Raw genomic sequence first — 20,452 nt, 5'->3', positions numbered from 1 at the left:
GAAAATTTATTTCGAGTGCAGGGAGGTCAGAATCCAACAGCATTTGCAGTCCTTTTTCATCCTCTAAATCAGATTTTTGCTCAGGTCCCTCAATTTCAGCCAGAAAATATCTGAAATCACAGAAAAATACACAAACTCATAGTAAAGTCCAGAAATGTGAATTTTTCATAAAAACTAATAATTATATACTTAAAACTAACTAAATCAAACTAAAAACTACCTAAAAATAATGCCAAAAAGTATATAAATTATCCGCTCATCACTGGTCAGCTGTACGAAGTTGTGTATCACGATTTCATGTGCCAAGGAGCAATTAAAAAGGAGAACAGAGTTAAATGGCTCAAAATGCAAGTTTTAGAAAGAGACGACCTTGCAAGAGCCTGAGGCAGAGCAAGTTCTTGCCATTAGTGCGCTCTAGTCCATCTATAGCCGTTTTATGACGATGTCCTGCTTCCGAAAGTGAACTTATGTCGTGCAACATAAAGTAACACCACTCCATGTTTATTTGCAAAATGGGTATGTTATCAATAAGCTGAAACCAAGAAAAACACACAATTGTTAATTATATTCAAACAGGTAGAATTCATTATACTAGTGCCTCAAATAATTTTCATAATTTTCATAATATATACATTGACCAACAAATTCAAGTCTAGAATTCAGTGTCAAAAGTGAAGAGATTTGTGATAAGTGATAGAATAGAATGTATCACTGACCTCAAAGACTTTTGAATCACAGAGAGAAAATGCTTCCCGCAATAACAGTGATTAGAATTATTGATAAAATGCTTTGTAAAAACACATATGAAGGTGATAAATATCAAATTTCCTTAACTAACCTCTCGCATAGTAAGAACTTTAAGTGCATATTTGTAGTTTCTTGTCTAATAAGGAGCTTTTCATTTGCATCAAGCATTAACCCCATCATTACAGCCCTGCCAGCCAAACCCAAAACAGGAACTTAAAATCCAAAAAGATAACAACAGAATTGTTTCAAGTTTATTATGGATGGTTGCTTAATTATACCTCTGATCATTCTCAAAACCAAGTTGTACTTTCTTTCCACTTTGATCTTTAACTTCAATGATGAAGTCTTCAACATGTAATGATCCATCAGCATGCCTTCCAGCAAGTGCAGTAGCAATAGTCCTTGTTGCAAGTAATAAATTTTAGATAAAAAGAGCCACAAAGATTCAATATATATCAAAACCAACGATACTACATATACATAAAAAATTCAATAGCCATACCTTCATGTGATAAATTTTGATAAATGCTCATATTAAGTAAAATTAATTGTATAGCCCAAGTGAAAACTAGAAAGTTAACCAACAACCATCTACAATCCTCTTATTTTCTGCTCTGACTCTAATGATTGATTAATGTATACAATGCATTTTCATGTGAAAAAATTCAACCACTAAATAACAATAACTTCAATTAACAATAATCCTATAAAGTGCAGAAGAGCAAAGGTCTATGTGTCACATAAAACATACCTTCCTTTACTCGTAATGCCTACCAAATCCTTTAGGCAGGTAGAGAGTATCTTCACTAGATTACCATACCTACCCGTTATTACCTATGGTATATAACAATGTAGTAGCCATTGATGCTTTACTCAACAACTTATTTAGGGGAAGCAAAGGCAATAAGATTGGATGAAGTAGAAAAACAAAATTGTTCTTATATTTAAGGTTAATAAAATTAGTTCTTCCAGCTTTTTTTTAAAGAACAAAATTGAATGAGAAATAGCAAAGAATACAAACTCACCTAAAGTAGAGGCAAAAGCTGAGATAGGGACACAGAGAAGATTCGGAGTTTGGAGCTTCAGCATAGCCACACGGATAGGATGACGAGATGTAACACCCTAACTTTTAGCACCTCATGATCCAATTAAAACTACAGGCGTTATCTACCTATACTCCTTTAATTTTAATACTATATTTATTTAATATTGAGCCTTCGTGGATACAAACTGGAATTTTACTTAAAAAATGAAAAGTCTTTACTTTAAACCACTTGATCACATAAGTATATATTCACATAACATATATACATAGACTGATTCAATGATTCTCAAATACAACTCCTACCCCTCTAAAACTAAAACAATAAATGACGAGGGAAAAAATAAAATCTAAGACTAAACCAAATACAGAAAATATGAATACATATATACATAAAGTTCTGTAGTTCGGTTGCGGCTTGCCAAGTATTCCTGAACCTATCGCTGAAAAGAAAAATGTGTAGGGGGTGAGAACATCATCCTCGCAGGTTCTCAGTAGGAAAAGTGAATACCGTGAGAGTAAAGAAATAAAATACAAAAATTTCTTTATAACTTTAAAATAAATACCTTTATTTAACCTCTAGAATTCTTTAAAACTTACTTTAAAGACTTTATTCAGTTTCTACAAATTATGTTACTTTAAATAAATCTCAATCATGTTACTCAGTTTTGAGTTACATTGATCACTTTTCAATTATAGAAATCAGTTCATAGTCACCTCAATTTCATTAGTTATTCTTCAATTAAACAAATTAGATAGTTCACACATAAGTTCTAGTTACCTTAATCCTTGGCATATTCAAGAATCAACAAACACAAGCAAACACACAATACAAACATATAAATAATTCACACATAAATCAATTAGCAAGGAATCTACAAATAACACAACACAACAGTATAGGAACACTTAAGCAATTCATACAAATGCATATGATAAATGCCTTTCCTATGTAGGTCATGAGCTCATGTGTTGGTTGTCTACCTGCAACCCGACGTTACCCAGGGCAAACCCCGAATGTGGTTTCTCACTAAGTCAGTCAGGCACTGGAATCATCATGGGTGAACCCATGTTAGTCAGGCCGCGGCATCACGGATTTATCCATGTCAGTCGTGCCGGAAATAATAATAATAATTCGCTATAGCTTAGAAAAGTGCATCTTAGTGAAAAATAGGATATCAGTTAGATGGGCATCCCCACATTAGCAATTAGCACAAAGGCCCAATTAAGCAACCAGTTCTCATGTATAATGATAAGTTTTCAGTCATTTGTTCATCATTCACACTTTCTCAATTCATCGGTTCTAATTCCTTTTCTTTTTGTCATACCTCCACATCACCAAATAATCAATCATACCTCTGCATCACCACATATTCATTCACACCTCTGCATCACCATATGATCATTCACACCTCCGCATCACCAGAAAGGTACACTTTTAGCCATTTATCAATCATAACATCAAAACGTTTAGGTTATAAGTATTCGAACATCTTTAACATTTAATCGAGATAAAATTCATCTTCTTAATAAATCGAACTCAAATCAAAATATTTTTCTCAATAAATTAAACTCAAAACATAATACTTTTCTTAATAAATCGAACAAAAAACATGATTCTTTCCATAATAAATCAAAATCAAATAATGTGATTCTTAAATCAAATTTTCTTTTAAATAACGCTTCAAACAAATTCCCGGAGTTTTATAAAAATTTTGACAGCATCTCCTCTAAGATTTGAACTTAAACCACCCTTACATGTTCCCTCTTTCTATAACACCCTACCATATAGAGCTTTACGCTTAAGTTCTAAATCAAGGTGGCGAGGTATTATGACTTCTAAAAATAAATATATACTTAGGTATATAAGAAAAGAAGATTTAACTAGGAGCCTTAAAGAAAAGGTTAAACAGGAAACCAAATAACAGAGAACTGCATCACACTCCTTGGATAAAAGTAGAAGGATAAATAAGATTGAAAGGAAAACCGATATATATATCTATATATATATATATATATATATATATATATATGAAACCAGAGTTCCAAGGATACAAATATGAAGCTCCAGACTCAACCTGCGAAGCAAAGGCTGCCCAAAGTATATATATATACATATATACAACCTAACAGAGTATCCCAAAAATACAAAATATAACACTTGTTACTCCAAGTCAACATTTAGGAGGGACATAACATAAAATATACAGGGTGGAGAATACATGTACTATATATATATATTACATAAACAAAATACAAAACACCAAGTCCCAAAATAGTTCTTCGCTTCCAAAGAGACTCTAGAATGCTCAGCGAGGTGCCTCTTGTCCTGCATTTGAAAAACAACAGAATTTTGTATGGAATGAGAACTAGGGGTTCTCAGTATGGTAAAGATGCCCACATAGATAATATATAAGGCCCCAAAAAATTCAGAGGCATTCCTAGAACTCCGACAACACAGATCAAACTTAAAGTTCATATTAAACTAGAAAATTCGGTAATCTATCTAAGGGATTCTTGTAAAACCCGGTCAAACCATAATTAATTAACTAATAAATTAAATAGGAACGAATATGGTTAGAAAATTTAGCAAATGGAATTTGATAATTTAAATATGATATTTGGACTTAGTGAATTTTTCTAAGTAAGAAAAACATAATTTTCTGCGAAAAAATGCGCACTGAAAGTTGGACGGCAGTATCGGCTGAGATCTATCTGGTACTACAATTTAGGAAATTAATTATAATTAAATAAGGTTAAGAAATGAGAATTTATAAATTGGGACAGTATAAATATTTAAAATACGATTTAAAACCCTAACCTTAGAGGTTTTGGCCCAAAATTGGATCAACGGACTAAACCAAGTGAATTGGGCCCAAGTGGGCCCAAGACCCAACATATATAAATATTAGTTATGAGAATTTCAGCTTATTTACACTAGAAAATGAGAGAGAGGTGCAGCTATGGAGAAGAGAGGAAGAAGAGAGAAAATCCTAACTCCATCAAACTTTAAATCACCATAACTTTTGATCCAGAACTCAGATTGACGAGCTGTTTGTGGCCACGCATCGCTCTTCTTATCCTCTACAATTATATCTAAGTTTTGTGGTGAGTATTCTAGTGTCCTCTGCCTAGTTTTCATTTTTCTCTTTAAATTCGAATTTGGCTTGGATTTTGAGGAAATCTTGTGATTTTGGTTATTTAGGGGTGCTCTAGTATGAGCCATTGGTGATATTCATCATAAAAAATAGTGGGTTAAGGTAAGAAACCCTCCAAACCTTGTGATTTATCATTTTTATGAACCCTAGGTTGATTGTAAGTGTCAATTTGATCATGTTAGAGTATTGGTTGATTTTGGTGCACAATTGGGAGGTTGGTTTTTCTTGTGGAGCTTTGGTGAGGCTTAGAGCTAAGGTTGGTGGAGACTTCCAAAGAAGAGGCTCAATTGGTTTTGCTTCAAGAGGTATGGTTTAAGTTTCATTTAAGTACCGTATGGTGTGATGAGAATTCCTAGGTTAGATGCCCTTGGAATTAAGTTTGGATTGTGTAAATGATTGGTACTAATATGTATAATTGATATATAATGTAAATTAATGATTGGGTTGAGAATTGTGTGAATTTGTATGTTTGGTGTGTTGAGAATTTGATGAATTGGATAATAAATGTTGGTTTGTGGAATATGCATTTAAATTGTGAATTTGGGCCAGAGGCCGTGAATCTTGGGCCGAAGACCGAAAAGAGGTAAGGAAGGTAAATGATGTATGTATTGTGTGATGTCATACCACACATGCATACAAAGAAGATAATGTGACAATCATGCAATTTAAAGTGCTAGAAACAAATGAGAGGAAAAGGAACTTTACAACCTTGTAGTCCATCTTCTCTATTGTTGTCATTTTCCTCCCATTCTTCTCTTTCCCATACCAAATCAGAATGCTTGCTCTTCCTTAAGCAACAATTAGAACAATGGTGGTGGGGTCTAAAATGGATCATGAATGTCTCACACAAAAGGATGTCAGTAGCATATGTGTTTAGGCAAGCAAGATTAAGATAACAATCAAGGCACAGAGAAACAAAAACACTATGATTGCAAACATAAGAGAGTGTGCATGATACATTGCAAAAAAAATAAGTGGCACACCAAACTTAGTGTGACACTTTCACTTGAAATTAATGCAAGTATCTAGTAAGCATTGGAACCAAATTTTGTTGCATAGCAACACCAAACTTAGAATGCAACCATATGTCAATTTATTTGAACTAAAACTAAACAAAAGAAACTGTTATATGTTAAATACAATCACCAAGCCAAGAATATGTCATGAATAAGGATCTCTTGGTGATATATTAACAAAAATAGTTAAGAAGCAAAATAAGTGGAAGTATTAAAAATAAAGAAATAACTAAAGTAAACAGAATAATAAAGTGTCAAACCAAAAGAAAAACAATACTGCAAAGGCCTTATGATTATGCAGACAAGTAGTGTTGCTTAATGAATTGCATAGAGAATTAAGTGGCACACCAAACTTAGAATCTTAGTGTGTCACTTCCATTTTTGATTTGATGCAATCATCCAAAAAGATTGAAAACAAGTTGTTGCAAGACAACACCAAACTTAGAATGTAACCATATGCCCATTTATTGAATTTAAACAAAGTAAAGAAAGAAATGTACCTACAGTTGGGTTACCTCCCAACAAGTGCTCTTTTAGTGTCATTAGCTTGACATATTGCTCTTCACTTTCTTCCTCTTCTTCCAGTTTGTTAAGAGGAATGACCTCAAATGGGGAGAAGATTCAGCTACTATCCCTTGCCTTGGCATTTCCTCAGCAAGCTTCCTTTTGCAAATGGCTTGATTGATCTTGCTTGCTGGATTAGGGACAGAATTGGTGCTCTTGTTAGTTGCCTTCACTTCTTTGAATTCAAGACTTGGTTGTTGTGTGATTATTGGAGTTTTGTATTCATCCAGGGCTTTTTGCATTGGTGGTTCCATGAGCTTTTCGTCTATGTACTTCTCTGCTTCACTTGAGTTTGACTTCTCTTGAGTATCCTCCTCACTAGCTTGTTCTTCCACTTCCTCTTTTACACTCAACATTTGCTTTAATAGCTCTTTCATGGAGGAGGTTTGTTGATTTTCCCAAGCTTTCTTCATCTCCTCTTTATATTTTTCGATCAGTGTTGAGCATCTTTGGTCCAGGGGAGTTTGAGGAGGTTGTGAGTGTTCAGGTTCTCTTGTCATCTCAAGTGCAGTTTTAGGTTCAAATGTTTCCACCACCTCTTCCTTCTTTGCAATTTCACTTGATGCAGTAGCCTCTTCCTCTTGTTTTTCCTCCTTTTTCGTTGCACTCACCACTTGAGCTACGTGCACTTCCATGTTTGTGAAGAAGTTTTCTTTTCTTTTCCAGAATTTCTTTGTCTCCTCCTCATATTTTTTGAACATGGACTCAAGCTTTGAGAGCCTTGAGTGGTTCATGGAAGTTTGTGTGGGTGGTGAGTTTTGAAAGGGGCTTTCTGTTGAAGTATGGTCAAGTGATGATGTGTTTGGATGAATATCACATGGAGCACTAGAATTCCCTTCCCAGCCATTGTTAGAATCATGACTTGCATCATTTTGTGGTGGAGGGAAATATCCCATATGATTTTCTTTCTCATCTTGTGGTTCTGAAGCATAGCTCCATGAATTGGAGTGCTCAGAATCTGTATCTTCTTGGTGATATTCCCAACCATCATTAGAATAATGACTTGAATCATATTGTGATGGTGGGCAATATCCTATGAAGTTTGGTTGATTAAAAGATGAGGTGAACTCCATTTGAATTTTGTAGAACACAACACCAATGAAAATTGAAATTACTCATATCAGATATGAGTTTTGCTTAGTGAGGCAAAAACACAAACACCTTGGTTTCAATTTGAATCAGAGAACAAAAATAAAAAAAATGCTTGATCTAGACTTCTCACCCACTTAATCATTGTTGATCTAAATCAATCCCCGGCAACGGCGCCAAAAACTTGATGGTGTTTTTGTGGAAAAACGAATTTCCAACACACAAATCCAACCGGCAAGTATACCGGGTCGCATCAAGTAGTAATAACTCACTTAGAGTGAGGTCGATCCCACAGGGATTGATGGATCAAGCAATTTTAGTGGGTGATTAGTTTAGTCAAGCTAACATTGAAGTGAAGTTGGATGAAGTGTAACCAACAGAAAGTAAATAGCAAGGAAAATTAAAGTGCAGAAAGTAAAATTGCATAAAACTTAAAGAACAAGAAAGTAAAAGAGCTGAAACTTAAATTGCAAGAAAAGTAAATTGCATGAAAAGTAAAGGGGTTTGGGTGCAGGAAATTTAAAGGAAAGCAACAAGCAGCACTTATAATAATTGCAGAATAATTAAATTGCATGAAAAGTAAAAGGACTTGGGTGCTGGGAATTAAAATTCAACAAGAGAATGTAAGGAGCAATCAAGCAGAAGAGTTACTTGCAACAAATCTTAAACAGAAAGCAGAATTGCTTGAAGAAGCAAACAGAAATTAAATTCAGATTAATTGCCAAATGAGGTTGAAGATCTCAGGAACTCAAAGAGACTAGAAAACAAGTCTAGATCTCAATTCCTTCCTTGATCCAACCAAGAACGATTGCAGAAGGAGAGAAGATAAATGAATTGCAGAATTAAAAGAGAAGATGAAGCAGTATGTGAATTTCAATTATGCAGAAAAAGTAAACAAGAGATCTCAAGGTGAGAATGAAACAGAATTCCTCCAATCTCACTCAAGATTCAAAGCAGATAAGAAAACTAAAGGAGAGAACTATCTATTCCTAATGGAGCCGGCCTCCTTCTAATGGAGCTCCTCTTATTGATGCCTTTATATAGGCTTTACAAAATAAAAAATGAAAATGAAATTAAACAAATTACAAAAATGAAAATCCTAATTTAATTGATCCATGTGCCTTTGAGTCATGTTGAGTGGGCTTTGTTTGCTTTGGATTTGAGGAGAAATGGGTTTGGTTGGCCTTGATTCAATTTGTTGAAGAATTGAATTAATGTGAATTTTGGTTGATTTTGGCCCATGTTGCTCCCAGGAGGCTGCCCTGCCCTTGTGGAGGGCAGGGCAGAAAATTGAAGCTTGGTGCGTGCAATTGGTGCGTGTTGGTGCAGCCTTGTGCGAGTCTGGCACGAGTTTGGTGCGCCAGAGGCTGCCCTGCCCGTGCCAAGGGCAGGGCGGGAAAGTTGGTGCTGCCAGATTGAGGATTGCGTGCGGATGGTGCTGCCAGGAGAGGAAATTGGTGCGCCAAATTTGTTGCTTGGTGCGCCAAGTTCTTGTGCCATCCAAATGCTGCCCTGCCCGCGCCAAGGGCAGGGCAATGTTCCTTCCTTCACGTCCCAAGTTCGAATCACGGAGGAGGCAAACACGCTACATCATTTTCCTTGGCTTCTTTTTGCTTATTTTTGGCCCTTAAAGATGCCTCTCGTTCCTGCCCCAATTGTGCGCCAAATATGGATTTCTATATATCGTTGGAAAGCTCTGAATGTCAGCTTTCCAACGCAACTGGAAGCACATCAATCGGACTTCTGTAGCTCAAGTTATAGCCCTTTGAAGGAGGCATGGTCATGCTGTTAGCGCCCAGATTTTACCTTAGCGAAATTCTTGCTTCCATTCCTCAATGTGCATCACGATTCTGCCCTTGGCAAGGGCAGGGCAGAATCGTGCTGGCTGTTTCCTTCCTTGATTTGGTCATGGGCCACGCTTTTAAAAGCGTGGCCTAAGGCTCCAAAGTGTACCCCAACTTCAAAGTGTACCCCAAAGCTCTTTTTTTCTCCTTTTTTTGTGCTTCTTTGCTTCTTTTTCTTCTTATTTCCTACAAGATTTATAAAATTAAAATATCAAGAAAATATATCATTTAAGTACAAAAAGCATTCAATATTTAAGCACAAATCATCAATTTCTTGTATGAAAAAGCATAGAAAATGGGTATATGATGACATGTCATCACAACACCAAACTTAAATCTTGCTTGTCCCCAAGCAAGAAAAGAATCATGCAATAGAAATTGACAATCCAAGGTAAGAAGAGTAGCAAGTTAATGTTCATGGCAAGCTAGTTTTCTATGCATGCTACAATTACAAAAGAGATGTAAATGATTGATGCTTCTATCTAGCTTATTTTATGAAATCTTTTTCTTATAATTCTTCCTTGAAACAAGCTTTTGATTTTATATTTTTTTTTTAGCTTTTGGGTGCTTTGCCCCATGAGTTAATAACAAAGCTACGACTTCTAAATGCTTTGTTTTCAAGTATTACCACTTGATACATAAGCACCACAAGCATTTAATTAGAGGACTTCATTAAGCTCATTTTTTCTTTTCTTTTCTTGACTCTCTAATCATTGATGCTCAGAGCCTTGAGCTTTGAGGGAGTGCTTTTGCACTTGAGCCTAGCCTTGACTTCTAAGTGTTTTGTTTTCAAGCATTTGGCTTGATACATAAACACCACAAGCACTTAGCAAATAAATTGCCATTGGTACTCAGAGCCTTCAACTTTCTCATTCCTTCCCTTTTTCTTTTCTTGCCTTAATTATATTTGCTTCTTCAAGGTTTTCATGATTTCAAAAGATTTCACAAAATGTACTAGATGAAAGACTTCAATTAAATAAAATCCAATGCAATTGAGCAACAATTAATCATACTAGCTTTCCAATACTTGTATGCACATGCTAAAATCTTCTTTACTGCCTTGTTTGTTTATGATCATGATGCTTTATTGCTTTTGAATTCACAAAGCTCAAGTTGGTAGTTATAATGCCACAGCAACATATTATAAATCAAAATTCAAGCTATGCTTATTCATACCACACATGCATACAAAGAAGATAATGTGACAATCATGCAATTTAAAGTGCTAGAAACAAATGAGAGGAAAAGGAACTTTACAACCTTGTAGTCCATCTTCTCTATTGTTGTCATTTTCCTCCCATTCTTCTCTTTCCCATACCAAATCAGAATGCTTGCTCTTCCTTAAGCAACAATTAGAACAATGGTGGTGGGGTCTAAAATGGATCATGAATGTCTCACACAAAAGGATGTCAGTAGCATATGTGTTTAGGCAAGCAAGATTAAGATAACAATCAAGGCACAGAGAAACAAAAACACTATGATTGCAAACATAAGAGAGTGTGCATGATACATTGCAAAAAAAAATAAGTGGCACACCAAACTTAGTGTGACACTTTCACTTGAAATTAATGCAAGTATCTAGTAAGCATTGGAACCAAATTTTGTTGCATAGCAACACCAAACTTAGAATGCAACCATATGTCAATTTATTTGAACTAAAACTAAACAAAAGAAACTGTTATATGTTAAATACAATCACCAAGCCAAGAATATGTCATGAATAAGGATCTCTTGGTGATATATTAACAAAAATAGTTAAGAAGCAAAATAAGTGGAAGTATTAAAAATAAAGAAATAACTAAAGTAAACAGAATAATAAAGTGTCAAACCAAAAGAAAAACAATACTGCAAAGGCCTTATGATTATGCAGACAAGTAGTGTTGCTTAATGAATTGCATAGAGAATTAAGTGGCACACCAAACTTAGAATCTTAGTGTGTCACTTCCATTTTTGATTTGATGCAATCATCCAAAAAGATTGAAAACAAGTTGTTGCAAGACAACACCAAACTTAGAATGTAACCATATGCCCATTTATTGAATTTAAACAAAGTAAAGAAAGAAATGTACCTACAGTTGGGTTACCTCCCAACAAGTGCTCTTTTAGTGTCATTAGCTTGACATATTGCTCTTCACTTTCTTCCTCTTCTTCCAGTTTGTTAAGAGGAATGACCTCAAATGGGGAGAAGATTCAGCTACTGTCCCTTGCCTTGGCATTTCCTCAGCAAGCTTCCTTTTGCAAATGGCTTGATTGATCTTGCTTGCTGGATTAGGGACAGAATTGGTGCTCTTGTTAGTTGCCTTCACTTCTTTGAATTCAAGACTTGGTTGTTGTGTGATTATTGGAGTTTTGTATTCATCCAGGGCTTTTTGCATTGGTGGTTCCATGAGCTTTTCGTCTATGTACTTCTCTGCTTCACTTGAGTTTGACTTCTCTTGAGTATCCTCCTCACTAGCTTGTTCTTCCACTTCCTCTTTTACACTCAACATTTGCTTTAATAGCTCTTTCATGGAGGAGGTTTGTTGATTTTCCCAAGCTTTCTTCATCTCCTCTTTATATTTTTCGATCAGTGTTGAGCATCTTTGGTCCAGGGGAGTTTGAGGAGGTTGTGAGTGTTCAGGTTCTCTTGTCATCTCAAGTGCAGTTTTAGGTTCAAATGTTTCCACCACCTCTTCCTTCTTTGCAATTTCACTTGATGCAGTAGCCTCTTCCTCTTGTTTTTCCTCCTTTTTCGTTGCACTCACCACTTGAGCTACGTGCACTTCCATGTTTGTGAAGAAGTTTTCTTTTCTTTTCCAGAATTTCTTTGTCTCCTCCTCATATTTTTTGAACATGGACTCAAGCTTTGAGAGCCTTGAGTGGTTCATGGAAGTTTGTGTGGGTGGTGAGTTTTGAAAGGGGCTTTCTGTTGAAGTATGGTCAAGTGATGATGTGTTTGGATGAATATCACATGGAGCACTAGAATTCCCTTCCCAGCCATTGTTAGAATCATGACTTGCATCATTTTGTGGTGGAGGGAAATATCCCATATGATTTTCTTTCTCATCTTGTGGTTCTGAAGCATAGCTCCATGAATTGGAGTGCTCAGAATCTGTATCTTCTTGGTGATATTCCCAACCATCATTAGAATAATGACTTGAATCATATTGTGATGGTGGGCAATATCCTATGAAGTTTGGTTGATTAAAAGATGAGGTGAACTCCATTTGAATTTTGTAGAACACAACACCAATGAAAATTGAAATTACTCATATCAGATATGAGTTTTGCTTAGTGAGGCAAAAACACAAACACCTTGGTTTCAATTTGAATCAGAGAACAAAAATAAAAAAAATGCTTGATCTAGACTTCTCACCCACTTAATCATTGTTGATCTAAATCAATCCCCGGCAACGGCGCCAAAAACTTGATGGTGTTTTTGTGGAAAAACGAATTTCCAACACACAAATCCAACCGGCAAGTATACCGGGTCGCATCAAGTAGTAATAACTCACTTAGAGTGAGGTCGATCCCACAGGGATTGATGGATCAAGCAATTTTAGTGGGTGATTAGTTTAGTCAAGCTAACATTGAAGTGAAGTTGGATGAAGTGTAACCAACAGAAAGTAAATAGCAAGGAAAATTAAAGTGCAGAAAGTAAAATTGCATAAAACTTAAAGAACAAGAAAGTAAAAGAGCTGAAACTTAAATTGCAAGAAAAGTAAATTGCATGAAAAGTAAAGGGGTTTGGGTGCAGGAAATTTAAAGGAAAGCAACAAGCAGCACTTATAATAATTGCAGAATAATTAAATTGCATGAAAAGTAAAAGGACTTGGGTGCTGGGAATTAAAATTCAACAAGAGAATGTAAGGAGCAATCAAGCAGAAGAGTTACTTGCAACAAATCTTAAACAGAAAGCAGAATTGCTTGAAGAAGCAAACAGAAATTAAATTCAGATTAATTGCCAAATGAGGTTGAAGATCTCAGGAACTCAAAGAGACTAGAAAACAAGTCTAGATCTCAATTCCTTCCTTGATCCAACCAAGAACGATTGCAGAAGGAGAGAAGATAAATGAATTGCAGAATTAAAAGAGAAGATGAAGCAGTATGTGAATTTCAATTATGCAGAAAAAGTAAACAAGAGATCTCAAGGTGAGAATGAAACAGAATTCCTCCAATCTCACTCAAGATTCAAAGCAGATAAGAAAACTAAAGGAGAGAACTATCTATTCCTAATGGAGCCGGCCTCCTTCTAATGGAGCTCCTCTAATTGATGCCTTTATATAGGCTTTACAAAATAAAAAATGAAAATGAAATTAAACAAATTACAAAAATGAAAATCCTAATTTAATTGATCCATGTGCCTTTGAGTCATGTTGAGTGGGCTTTGTTTGCTTTGGATTTGAGGAGAAATGGGTTTGGTTGGCCTTGATTCAATTTGTTGAAGAATTGAATTAATGTGAATTTTGGTTGATTTTGGCCCATGTTGCTCCCAGGAGGCTGCCCTGCCCTTGTGGAGGGCAGGGCAGAAAATTGAAGCTTGGTGCGTGCAATTGGTGCGTGTTGGTGCAGCCTTGTGCGAGTCTGGCACGAGTTTGGTGCGCCAGAGGCTGCCCTGCCCGTGCCAAGGGCAGGGCGGGAAAGTTGGTGCTGCCAGATTGAGGATTGCGTGCGGATGGTGCTGCCAGGAGAGGAAATTGGTGCGCCAAATTTGTTGCTTGGTGCGCCAAGTTCTTGTGCCATCCAAATGCTGCCCTGCCCGCGCCAAGGGCAGGGCAATGTTCCTTCCTTCACGTCCCAAGTTCGAATCACGGAGGAGGCAAACACGCTACATCATTTTCCTTGGCTTCTTTTTGCTTATTTTTGGCCCTTAAAGATGCCTCTCGTTCCTGCCCCAATTGTGCGCCAAATATGGATTTCTATATATCGTTGGAAAGCTCTGAATGTCAGCTTTCCAACGCAACTGGAAGCACATCAATCGGACTTCTGTAGCTCAAGTTATAGCCCTTTGAAGGAGGCATGGTCATGCTGTTAGCGCCCAGATTTTACCTTAGCGAAATTCTTGCTTCCATTCCTCAATGTGCATCACGATTCTGCCCTTGGCAAGGGCAGGGCAGAATCGTGCTGGCTGTTTCCTTCCTTGATTTGGTCATGGGCCACGCTTTTAAAAGCGTGGCCTAAGGCTCCAAAGTGTACCCCAACTTCAAAGTGTACCCCAAAGCTCTTTTTTTCTCCTTTTTTTGTGCTTCTTTGCTTCTTTTTCTTCTTATTTCCTACAAGATTTATAAAATTAAAATATCAAGAAAATATATCATTTAAGTACAAAAAGCATTCAATATTTAAGCACAAATCATCAATTTCTTGTATGAAAAAGCATAGAAAATGGGTATATGATGACATGTCATCACAACACCAAACTTAAATCTTGCTTGTCCCCAAGCAAGAAAAGAATCATGCAATAGAAATTGACAATCCAAGGTAAGAAGAGTAGCAAGTTAATGTTCATGGCAAGCTAGTTTTCTATGCATGCTACAATTACAAAAGAGATGTAAATGATTGATGCTTCTATCTAGCTTATTTTATGAAATCTTTTTCTTATAATTCTTCCTTGAAACAAGCTTTTGATTTTATATTTTTTTTTTAGCTTTTGGGTGCTTTGCCCCATGAGTTAATAACAAAGCTACGACTTCTAAATGCTTTGTTTTCAAGTATTACCACTTGATACATAAGCACCACAAGCATTTAATTAGAGGACTTCATTAAGCTCATTTTTTCTTTTCTTTTCTTGACTCTCTAATCATTGATGCTCAGAGCCTTGAGCTTTGAGGGAGTGCTTTTGCACTTGAGCCTAGCCTTGACTTCTAAGTGTTTTGTTTTCAAGCATTTGGCTTGATACATAAACACCACAAGCACTTAGCAAATAAATTGCCATTGGTACTCAGAGCCTTCAACTTTCTCATTCCTTCCCTTTTTCTTTTCTTGCCTTAATTATATTTGCTTCTTCAAGGTTTTCATGATTTCAAAAGATTTCACAAAATGTACTAGATGAAAGACTTCAATTAAATAAAATCCAATGCAATTGAGCAACAATTAATCATACTAGCTTTCCAATACTTGTATGCACATGCTAAAATCTTCTTTACTGCCTTGTTTGTTTATGATCATGATGCTTTATTGCTTTTGAATTCACAAAGCTCAAGTTGGTAGTTATAATGCCACAGCAACATATTATAAATCAAAATTCAAGCTATGCTTATTCATACCACACATGCATACAAAGAAGATAATGTGACAATCATGCAATTTAAAGTGCTAGAAACAAATGAGAGGAAAAGGAACTTTACAACCTTGTAGTCCATCTTCTCTATTGTTGTCATTTTCCTCCCATTCTTCTCTTTCCCATACCAAATCAGAATGCTTGCTCTTCCTTAAGCAACAATTAGAACAATGGTGGTGGGGTCTAAAATGGATCATGAATGTCTCACACAAAAGGATGTCAGTAGCATATGTGTTTAGGCAAGCAAGATTAAGATAACAATCAAGGCACAGAGAAACAAAAACACTATGATTGCAAACATAAGAGAGTGTGCATGATACATTGCAAAAAAAAATAAGTGGCACACCAAACTTAGTGTGACACTTTCACTTGAAATTAATGCAAGTATCTAGTAAGCATTGGAACCAAATTTTGTTGCATAGCAACACCAAACTTAGAATGCAACCATATGTCAATTTATTTGAACTAAAACTAAACAAAAGAAACTGTTATATGTTAAATACAATCACCAAGCCAAGAATATGTCATGAATAAGGATCTCTTGGTGATATATTAACAAAAATAGTTAAGAAGCAAAATAAGTGGAAGTATTAAAAATAAAGAAATAACTAAAGTAAACAGAATAATAAAGTGTCAAACCAAAAGAAAAACAATACTGCAAAGGCCTTATGATTATGCAGACAAGTAGTGTTGCTTAATGAATTGCATAGAGAATTAAGTGGCACACCAAACTTAGAATCTTAGTGTGTCACTTCCATTTTTGATTTGATGCAATCATCCAAAAAGATTGAAAACAAGTTGTTGCAAGACAACACCAAACTTAGAATGTAACCATATGCCCATTTATTGAATTTAAACAAAGTAAAGAAAGAAATGTACCTACAGTTGGGTTACCTCCCAACAAGTGCTCTTTTAGTGTCATTAGCTTGACATATTGCTCTTCACTTTCTTCCTCTTCTTCCAGTTTGTTAAGAGGAATGACCTCAAATGGGGAGAAGATTCAGCTACTGTCCCTTGCCTTGGCATTTCCTCAGCAAGCTTCCTTTTGCAAATGGCTTGATTGATCTTGCTTGCTGGATTAGGGACAGAATTGGTGCTCTTGTTAGTTGCCTTCACTTCTTTGAATTCAAGACTTGGTTGTTGTGTGATTATTGGAGTTTTGTATTCATCCAGGGCTTTTTGCATTGGTGGTTCCATGAGCTTTTCGTCTATGTACTTCTCTGCTTCACTTGAGTTTGACTTCTCTTGAGTATCCTCCTCACTAGCTTGTTCTTCCACTTCCTCTTTTACACTCAACATTTGCTTTAATAGCTCTTTCATGGAGGAGGTTTGTTGATTTTCCCAAGCTTTCTTCATCTCCTCTTTATATTTTTCGATCAGTGTTGAGCATCTTTGGTCCAGGGGAGTTTGAGGAGGTTGTGAGTGTTCAGGTTCTCTTGTCATCTCAAGTGCAGTTTTAGGTTCAAATGTTTCCACCACCTCTTCCTTCTTTGCAATTTCACTTGATGCAGTAGCCTCTTCCTCTTGTTTTTCCTCCTTTTTCGTTGCACTCACCACTTGAGCTACGTGCACTTCCATGTTTGTGAAGAAGTTTTCTTTTCTTTTCCAGAATTTCTTTGTCTCCTCCTCATATTTTTTGAACATGGACTCAAGCTTTGAGAGCCTTGAGTGGTTCATGGAAGTTTGTGTGGGTGGTGAGTTTTGAAAGGGGCTTTCTGTTGAAGTATGGTCAAGTGATGATGTGTTTGGATGAATATCACATGGAGCACTAGAATTCCCTTCCCAGCCATTGTTAGAATCATGACTTGCATCATTTTGTGGTGGAGGGAAATATCCCATATGATTTTCTTTCTCATCTTGTGGTTCTGAAGCATAGCTCCATGAATTGGAGTGCTCAGAATCTGTATCTTCTTGGTGATATTCCCAACCATCATTAGAATAATGACTTGAATCATATTGTGATGGTGGGCAATATCCTATGAAGTTTGGTTGATTAAAAGATGAGGTGAACTCCATTTGAATTTTGTAGAACACAACACCAATGAAAATTGAAATTACTCATATCAGATATGAGTTTTGCTTAGTGAGGCAAAAACACAAACACCTTGGTTTCAATTTGAATCAGAGAACAAAAATAAAAAAAATGCTTGATCTAGACTTCTCACCCACTTAATCATTGTTGATCTAAATCAATCCCCGGCAACGGCGCCAAAAACTTGATGGTGTTTTTGTGGAAAAACGAATTTCCAACACACAAATCCAACCGGCAAGTATACCGGGTCGCATCAAGTAGTAATAACTCACTTAGAGTGAGGTCGATCCCACAGGGATTGATGGATCAAGCAATTTTAGTGGGTGATTAGTTTAGTCAAGCTAACATTGAAGTGAAGTTGGATGAAGTGTAACCAACAGAAAGTAAATAGCAAGGAAAATTAAAGTGCAGAAAGTAAAATTGCATAAAACTTAAAGAACAAGAAAGTAAAAGAGCTGAAACTTAAATTGCAAGAAAAGTAAATTGCATGAAAAGTAAAGGGGTTTGGGTGCAGGAAATTTAAAGGAAAGCAACAAGCAGCACTTATAATAATTGCAGAATAATTAAATTGCATGAAAAGTAAAAGGACTTGGGTGCTGGGAATTAAAATTCAACAAGAGAATGTAAGGAGCAATCAAGCAGAAGAGTTACTTGCAACAAATCTTAAACAGAAAGCAGAATTGCTTGAAGAAGCAAACAGAAATTAAATTCAGATTAATTGCCAAATGAGGTTGAAGATCTCAGGAACTCAAAGAGACTAGAAAACAAGTCTAGATCTCAATTCCTTCCTTGATCCAACCAAGAACGATTGCAGAAGGAGAGAAGATAAATGAATTGCAGAATTAAAAGAGAAGATGAAGCAGTATGTGAATTTCAATTATGCAGAAAAAGTAAACAAGAGATCTCAAGGTGAGAATGAAACAGAATTCCTCCAATCTCACTCAAGATTCAAAGCAGATAAGAAAACTAAAGGAGAGAACTATCTATTCCTAATGGAGCCGGCCTCCTTCTAATGGAGCTCCTCTTATTGATGCCTTTATATAGGCTTTACAAAATAAAAAATGAAAATGAAATTAAACAAATTACAAAAATGAAAATCCTAATTTAATTGATCCATGTGCCTTTGAGTCATGTTGAGTGGGCTTTGTTTGCTTTGGATTTGAGGAGAAATGGGTTTGGTTGGCCTTGATTCAATTTGTTGAAGAATTGAATTAATGTGAATTTTGGTTGATTTTGGCCCATGTTGCTCCCAGGAGGCTGCCCTGCCCTTGTGGAGGGCAGGGCAGAAAATTGAAGCTTGGTGCGTGCAATTGGTGCGTGTTGGTGCAGCCTTGTGCGAGTCTGGCACGAGTTTGGTGCGCCAGAGGCTGCCCTGCCCGTGCCAAGGGCAGGGCGGGAAAGTTGGTGCTGCCAGATTGAGGATTGCGTGCGGATGGTGCTGCCAGGAGAGGAAATTGGTGCGCCAAATTTGTTGCTTGGTGCGCCAAGTTCTTGTGCCATCCAAATGCTGCCCTGCCCGCGCCAAGGGCAGGGCAATGTTCCTTCCTTCACGTCCCAAGTTCGAATCACGGAGGAGGCAAACACGCTACATCATTTTCCTTGGCTTCTTTTTGCTTATTTTTGGCCCTTAAAGATGCCTCTCGTTCCTGCCCCAATTGTGCGCCAAATATGGATTTCTATATATCGTTGGAAAGCTCTGAATGTCAGCTTTCCAACGCAACTGGAAGCACATCAATCGGACTTCTGTAGCTCAAGTTATAGCCCTTTGAAGGAGGCATGGTCATGCTGTTAGCGCCCAGATTTTACCTTAGCGAAATTCTTGCTTCCATTCCTCAATGTGCATCACGATTCTGCCCTTGGCAAGGGCAGGGCAGAATCGTGCTGGCTGTTTCCTTCCTTGATTTGGTCATGGGCCACGCTTTTAAAAGCGTGGCCTAAGGCTCCAAAGTGTACCCCAACTTCAAAGTGTACCCCAAAGCTCTTTTTTTCTCCTTTTTTTGTGCTTCTTTGCTTCTTTTTCTTCTTATTTCCTACAAGATTTATAAAATTAAAATATCAAGAAAATATATCATTTAAGTACAAAAAGCATTCAATATTTAAGCACAAATCATCAATTTCTTGTATGAAAAAGCATAGAAAATGGGTATATGATGACATGTCATCACAACACCAAACTTAAATCTTGCTTGTCCCCAAGCAAGAAAAGAATCATGCAATAGAAATTGACAATCCAAGGTAAGAAGAGTAGCAAGTTAATGTTCATGGCAAGCTAGTTTTCTATGCATGCTACAATTACAAAAGAGATGTAAATGATTGATGCTTCTATCTAGCTTATTTTATGAAATCTTTTTCTTATAATTCTTCCTTGAAACAAGCTTTTGATTTTATATTTTTTTTTTAGCTTTTGGGTGCTTTGCCCCATGAGTTAATAACAAAGCTACGACTTCTAAATGCTTTGTTTTCAAGTATTACCACTTGATACATAAGCACCACAAGCATTTAATTAGAGGACTTCATTAAGCTCATTTTTTCTTTTCTTTTCTTGACTCTCTAATCATTGATGCTCAGAGCCTTGAGCTTTGAGGGAGTGCTTTTGCACTTGAGCCTAGCCTTGACTTCTAAGTGTTTTGTTTTCAAGCATTTGGCTTGATACATAAACACCACAAGCACTTAGCAAATAAATTGCCATTGGTACTCAGAGCCT

At 36.4% G+C, this 20,452-nt stretch overlaps 1 pseudogene; it reads right to left on the bottom strand.

The window, feature by feature from the left end:
• The window catches only part of LOC112795002 (uncharacterized), a 38,957-nt pseudogene that overhangs the window by 8,071 nt on the left and 10,434 nt on the right, over positions 1-20,452 (bottom strand).

This window comes from Arachis hypogaea, chromosome 4 (genome assembly GCF_003086295.3).
Source record: "Arachis hypogaea cultivar Tifrunner chromosome 4, arahy.Tifrunner.gnm2.J5K5, whole genome shotgun sequence".
In the NCBI taxonomy this organism is placed as follows: domain Eukaryota; kingdom Viridiplantae; phylum Streptophyta; class Magnoliopsida; order Fabales; family Fabaceae; genus Arachis; species Arachis hypogaea.
The sequence above is the reverse complement of the archived record's forward strand: the minus strand, read 5'-3'. Positions and strand labels throughout refer to the sequence as shown.